This window comes from Scophthalmus maximus, chromosome 7 (genome assembly GCF_022379125.1).
Source record: "Scophthalmus maximus strain ysfricsl-2021 chromosome 7, ASM2237912v1, whole genome shotgun sequence".
Lineage (NCBI taxonomy): Eukaryota > Metazoa > Chordata > Actinopteri > Pleuronectiformes > Scophthalmidae > Scophthalmus > Scophthalmus maximus.
The window spans coordinates 1,119,420-1,126,186 of NC_061521.1; the positions used below are offsets into that span (position 1 = coordinate 1,119,420).

Genomic DNA, 6,767 nt, shown 5'->3' on the forward strand with positions numbered 1-6,767 from the left:
TAAAAGATACGAAAAAAACTTTTTTTCACTTTTTTTATTATTGTTATGTTTTCCACTGCCAACGAGGGGGAATGGCAGCAGGTCCGTTACGGCAGACGGGGTCGCTTCCGTGACCAGACCCTTCACCAGCGACCCCAACCGCAAAACCGGGACGGCTCTTCTGGGGACCGGGGAGGAAGAGGGACCAGGGGGAAGGACCGTGCATTTCCTGGGCCTCCATGGGGAGGACCAGGCCATTACCCTCGTCCTAACACCCTAACCCTAACCCTAACCCTAACCCAAGGCGCCATTATTACTACAAACACCAGTGTGACTGCAATTCAGCACCAGTTGTAGATATATTTAATTACTGTGACTGCATTTCAGCACCTCATAAACACCAGTGTGACTGCATTCCAGCACCAGACGTGGACTTATTATTATTATTATTATTATTTATTATTTTTTATTTTTTTAAGGATATATGGCCAGGACGCCTTTATCGCCACTAAAAACAGGGTGACTGCACTTCAGCACCAGATGAGGATTTATTTGGTAGGTATAGAGCCAGGGGCCATTTTTGCTATAAACACCAGTGACTGCATTTCAGCACCAGACGGGGATAAATACATTACCAGATCACCTACTATTACAAACACCAGTGTGACTGCATTTCAGCACCAGACGTGTGTATATATGGCCACAGAGCCCTTATTGTCGGACCCAAAATAGGGCCGAATACTGCAAACAGCAGTGTGACTCCACTCCAGCACCAGACGTGCATGTATACGTGGCTACAGAGCCTTGATTGCCGGACCCAAAATAGGGCCGAATACTGCAAACAGCAGTGTGACTGCATTTCAGCACCTTACAAGCACCAGTGTGACTGCATTTCAGCACCAGACGTGTATATGTGGCCACAGAGCCTTGATTGTCGGACCCAAAACAGGGCCGAATACTGCAAACAGCAGTGTGACTGCATTTCAGCACCTTACAAGCACCAGTGTGACTGCATTTCAGCACCAGACGTGTATATGTGGCCACAGGGCCTTTATTGTCGGACCCAAAATAGGGCCGAATACTGCAAACAGCAGTGTGACTGCATTTCAGCACTTTACAAACACCAGTGTGACTGCATTTCAGCACCAGACGTGCATTTATCATTACAGGACCTTACTGTCGGACCCAATATCGGGCCGATTACTGCAAACAGCAGTGTGACTGCATTTCAGCACCTTAAAAACACCAGTGTGACTGCATTTCAGCACCAGACGTGGACTTTTTAATAGGGCCTAGAGGCTCAGGGCTGAAAGGATCTGGACTTCCAAATCAGACACCAGACATCCGAAAGGCCTCAATGAGGTGTAGACGCCATTTGGAGATCGTTTTTGATGGACAGTGCATCTAACAGCCATGCTGTTTAAATCTTCATAACCCCTAACCCTAGCCTAGAGGCTCAGGGCTGAAAGAATCTGGATCTCCAAATTAGACACCAGACATCCGAAAGGCCTCAATGAGGTGTAGATGCCTTTTGGAGATCGTTTTTGATGGACAGTGCATCTAACAGCTATGCTGTTTAAATCTTCTTAACCCCTAACCCTAACCCTAACCCGGCATGGCGGACGCGACCGCCAGCCCTTCCGGAGCCGCCAGCCTTTTCGGGACCGAGATTATGGGGGTGGGTGGATGGAGCGTGCACCACCCGTTTCCTTTAGGAGACGGGATCAGATCCCTTCACCTAACCCTAACCCTAACCCCCTAACCCTAAAATTTTCATATTTTTTCGGTTTAAAATTATTAAATTAAGAGTTATAATTTATTGCAGTACTAATTTCTATGTAAAATAATTGGAATTAAAAAATTAATTTATTTTATTTAAGAGTTAGAACATTTAATTTAATTACATATTTTGTAGTTAAAACAATTTGTAGATTTAAGATTTAGAGATTAGAAGATAAACATTTGGACAATAGATACATTAAAACAATTTTTTATAAGTCATAATTATTTCATTAGTTTTAGGGTTTTAAAATTAATTACTTAAGGGTTAAAATTTATCAAAGTACTAATTCATATGTTTAACAATTAAAATAAAATTGTTTAAATAGTTTTAATTTATTAAAGAGTTAAAAACAATTGATTTTATTCATTGAATTAAATGATTTCATTAAAAACCTATTGGCATTTATGGGGTTAAAGGGATTTTATTTTACATTTGGTATTGGTCAAACTAAAAAACTGGGTGACACCAATTTACTCCATACAGGGGAGGGTGTTAATAGCAGCGCACGCTGCAGCCTGCTCACTTGGAGCGGAGCAACAGAAGAGGCAACACACAGAGGGTGAGCTCGTTAGCTGCTACTAGCTTGTTAGCCGTTACTACTTTGTTTGAGCTACTTTTTTTTGATTGGTTAGACTTTTGTCTACCGTTTGCTGAAGTGCCCAGCCTGAAGAAGACACGGAAGTGTCGAAACGTCGCACAGGGGCACTTTTTTTCGTTGATTAACGGAGTTTTTTTTTTGTTTTGTTTTTTTTTGTTTTTTTACTCTTGTATTTTATTAAGGGGTTAAGTTTCCTTTTATTTATTAATACCTTATTTGGTAAGGTCTCTTTGATTTTTTTATTATTAAAGAGATAGAAACATTGAAAAATAAAAGATACGAAAAAAACTTTTTTTCACTTTTTTTATTATTGCTATGTTTTCCACTGCCAACGAGGGGGAATGGCATTAGGTCCGTTACGGAAGACGGGGTCGCTTCCGTGACCAGACCCTTCACCAGCGACCCCAACCGCAAAACCGGGACTGCTCTTCTGGGGACCGGGGAGGAAGAGGGACCAGGGGGAAGGACCGTGCATTTCCTGGGCCTCAATGGGGAGGACCAGGCCATTACCCTCGTCCTAACCCTAACCCATCTCAGAAGGAGAGAGATATAAATATATTAAGTTAAAAATTGACAAGTTACCGTAGTAACACGACAGTGACATTTTCCTGAAGAGTATTTAAATGGGAGTAACCCGGAACTACAACTTTGTCAGGGTTTCGTCTCTTACAGCAGCTGTACAGTCAGACCAGAATGGAAAATGCACATATCTTCATGATTCTACAGAAAATCCAGTAAATAAAGATAATTTAAACCAATATTTTCAAAAGATAAATTTGCCAAAGGTTACCCAGGAACAAATCTCTCTAAGTAAAACCATCTCAGAAGGAGAGAGATATAAATATATTAATAAGTTAAAAATTGACCAGTTACCGAAGTAACACGACAGTGACATTCTCCTGAGGAGTATTTAAAGGGGAGTAACCCGGAAGTACAACTTTGTCAGGGTGTTGTCTCTTACAGTGGCTGTACAGTCAGACCAGAATGGAAAATGCACATAAAACTACAGGGGGAACATTTACACTAAGAAAGCTAATTGCCGCAAAAATAGAAATGAATAAACTATTAACAGAACAAGTAGAAAAATCCTTGTCAATTTTAAAACAAAGGACATTTGATGGAGGACCTATGGGGGCTAAACTACTAGCTTATGAACTTAAAAAACAACAACATGAGGCAGCAATATTAAAATTGAATGGGAAAAGCCCAAATTTAATGACAAATGATCGGAAGGGAATAGCAAATCAATTTGCAGCATACTACCGAGATCTTTATGATTCTACTGAAAATCCTGTAGACAATTCTTTAAAAAGATAAATTTGCCAAAGGTTACCCAGGAACAAATCTCTCTTTAAGTAAAACCATCTCAGAAGAAGAGAGATATAAATATATTAATACATTAAAAATTGACAAGTTACCGAACTACACCTCGGTCAGGTTGTCATCTCTTACAGCAGCTGTACAGTCAGAACAGAATGGAAAATGCACATAAAACTACAGGGGGAACACTTACACTACGAAAGCTAATTGCCACAAAAATAGAAATGAATAAACTATTAAAGGTAGAAGTATAAAAATTGACAAGTTATCGTACTAACACGACAGTGACATTTTCCTGAGGAGTATCTAAAGGGGAATAACCCGGAACTACACCTCTGTCAGGGTGTCATCTCTTACAGCGGCTGTACAGTCAGACCACAATGGAAAATGCACATAAAACTACAGGGGGAACATTTAAGAAAGCTAATTGCCCCAAAAATTGTGAGGAATAAACTATTAAAGGTAGAAGTAGAAAAATCCTTGTCAATTTTAAAACAAAGGACATTTGATGGAGGACCTATGGGGGCTAAACTACTAGCTTATGAACTTAAAAAACAACATGAGGCAGCAATATTAAAATTGAATGGGAAAAGCCCAAATGTAATAATAAATGATTGGAAGGGAAAAGCAAATGAATTTGTAGCATACTACCAAGATCTTTATGATTCTACTGAAAATCCTGTAAACAAAAAAACCTGTCTTGGCAATACATGCCTGAACCGCTTACAATTGGTTGAAAATGCTGTTGCCAAGCATCTGACCAAGTCTTGTTTAAAATGTGTTTGTTGACCCTGGCTCCCAATCAAATTCAGAATCCTTTACAAGCTTCTTGGGATTATGTTCAGAGCCTATAGTAAAGAGCCAGTACAGTCATATAATCCAGTATGAAGCAATTTTGAGGACCTCTTTTTAGGGTTTGTAGGTTGTTTTTGTTTGTTTGTTGTGAATCAGTTTATGACTTCTGGTCTTGAAAACTACCGTACAATGAAAATTTACTGACTTTCTGAACCAAAGTCCTGACATTTTCATGCATCCCACAAACGTTTTTAGGCCTATGGAGATTTTCACAAAATAACTCCATATGTGTGTCAGAGCTTGATGTTTTACAAGACAAGAGTAGGGTGCACCGTTCCCAGCGGCACTGCAGTTTATTTTTTTCACAAACTAATGGCTCTGAAAGATTCAAAAGGATGTCACAGACATATAAAAGGTGGTTTCATGTCAATAACTTCATAAATGACTGAGCTATTGAAGATACAAACCTTCAAATATGCATATTAAAGCAAAATGCTCACTAATATTGATGCTATGGCATTTCTATTGGCTTTTTTCACAAACTAACAGCAGTGAAGGCTAGGTCAATGCTTGGAGTGAAAGGAGCAAGCTCCATGTTTCAACTCCTGTTGCTAAAAATCAGTTTAATCTGTTATCCCCATATAGGGGACATATCACATATTAAACTGATAAGAACAGATACTACGCTTCTTAGCCAAAAGGCTGAGAAGCGATGTGCCCATGTTTTCAAAGTGCAAGTCAAACTCTCGGCACAAATCGCACTTGTCGTGGTGCCCTGTTTTGAGTGGGCTTAACAATGGCTGCTGCTTCGCACCTCCACCCAAGCTCTCGCTGGTGGACCCGCCCCCCACTTGATGTAGACAGCTCTTTCACTTTTCACAAACTCATAAGGCTCAGCCATTCTGTGAAAGATTCAAGAGGATGTCACGGACATATAAGAGGTGGTTTGATGTCAATAACTTCAGAAATGACTGAGCTATTGAAGATACAAACCTTCAAATATGCATATTAATGCAAAATGCTCACTAATGTTGATGCTATGACATTTCCCTTGGCTTTTTTCACAAACTAACAGCTGTGAAGGCTGTGACAGGATGTCACGGACATATAAGAGGTGGTTTGATGTCAATAACTTCATAAATGACTGAGCTATTGAAGATACAAACCTTCAAATATGCATATTAAAGCAAAATGCTTACTATTGTTTATGCCATGGCATTTCCTTTGGCTTGTCACACAAACTAACGGCTGAGAAAAATTCAAGCGGATGTCACGGACATATAAGAGGTGGTTTGATGTCAATAACTTCAGAAATGACTGAGCTATTGAAGATACAAAACTTCAAATAGGCATATTAACGCAAAATGCTCACTAATATTGAGGCAATGGCAGTTCCTTTGGCTTTTTTCACAAATGAACGGGTGTAAACGCTTTTAGAGGATGTCCCAGGCATATAAGAGGTGGTTTCATGTCAATAACTTCATAAATGACTGAGCTATTGAAGATACAAACCTTCAAATATGCATATTAAAGCAAAATGCTCACTAATATTGATGCTATGGCATTTCCCTTGGCTTTTTTCACAAACTAACAGCTGTGAAGGCTGTGACAGGATGTCACGGACATATAAGAGGTGGTTTGATGTCAATAACTTCATAAATGACTGAGCTATTGAAGATACAAACCTTCAAATATGCATATTAAAGCAAAATGCTTACTATTGTTTATGCCATGGCATTTCCTTTGGCTTGTCACACAAACTAACGGCTGAGAAAAATTCAAGCGGATGTCACGGACATATAAGAGGTGGTTTGATGTCAATAACTTCAGAAATGACTGAGCTATTGAAGATACAAAACTTCAAATAGGCATATTAACGCAAAATGCTCACTAATATTGAGGCAATGGCAGTTCCTTTGGCTTTTTTCACAAATGAACGGGTGTAAACGCTTTAAGAGGATGTCCCAGGCATATAAGAGGTGGTTTCATGTCAATAACTTCATAAATGACTGAGCTATTGAAGATACAAACCTTCAAATATGCATATTAAAGCAAAATGCTCACTAATATTGATGCTATGGCATTTCCTTTGACATTTTCACAAACTCACAGCTGTTAAAAGATTCCACAGGATGTCACAGAAATATAAGAGGTGGTTTGATGTTACTAACTTCAGAAATGAGTGAGCTTTTGAAGATACAAACCTTCAAATATGCATATTAAAGCAAAATGCTCACTCATATTGATATTATTGCATTTCCTTTGGCTTTTTTTTACAAACTAACAGCTGTG

The 6,767-nt window shown here is 39.2% G+C and overlaps 1 non-coding gene across 1 annotated transcript; it reads right to left on the bottom strand.

The window, feature by feature from the left end:
- Positions 1 to 5,003: 5,003 nt before the first annotated feature.
- Positions 5,004 to 5,189, bottom strand: LOC118316040. The gene has a single exon (XR_004795044.1). It is a non-coding gene; the product is annotated as a U2 spliceosomal RNA (small nuclear RNA).
- Positions 5,190 to 6,767: the final 1,578 nt, after the last annotated feature.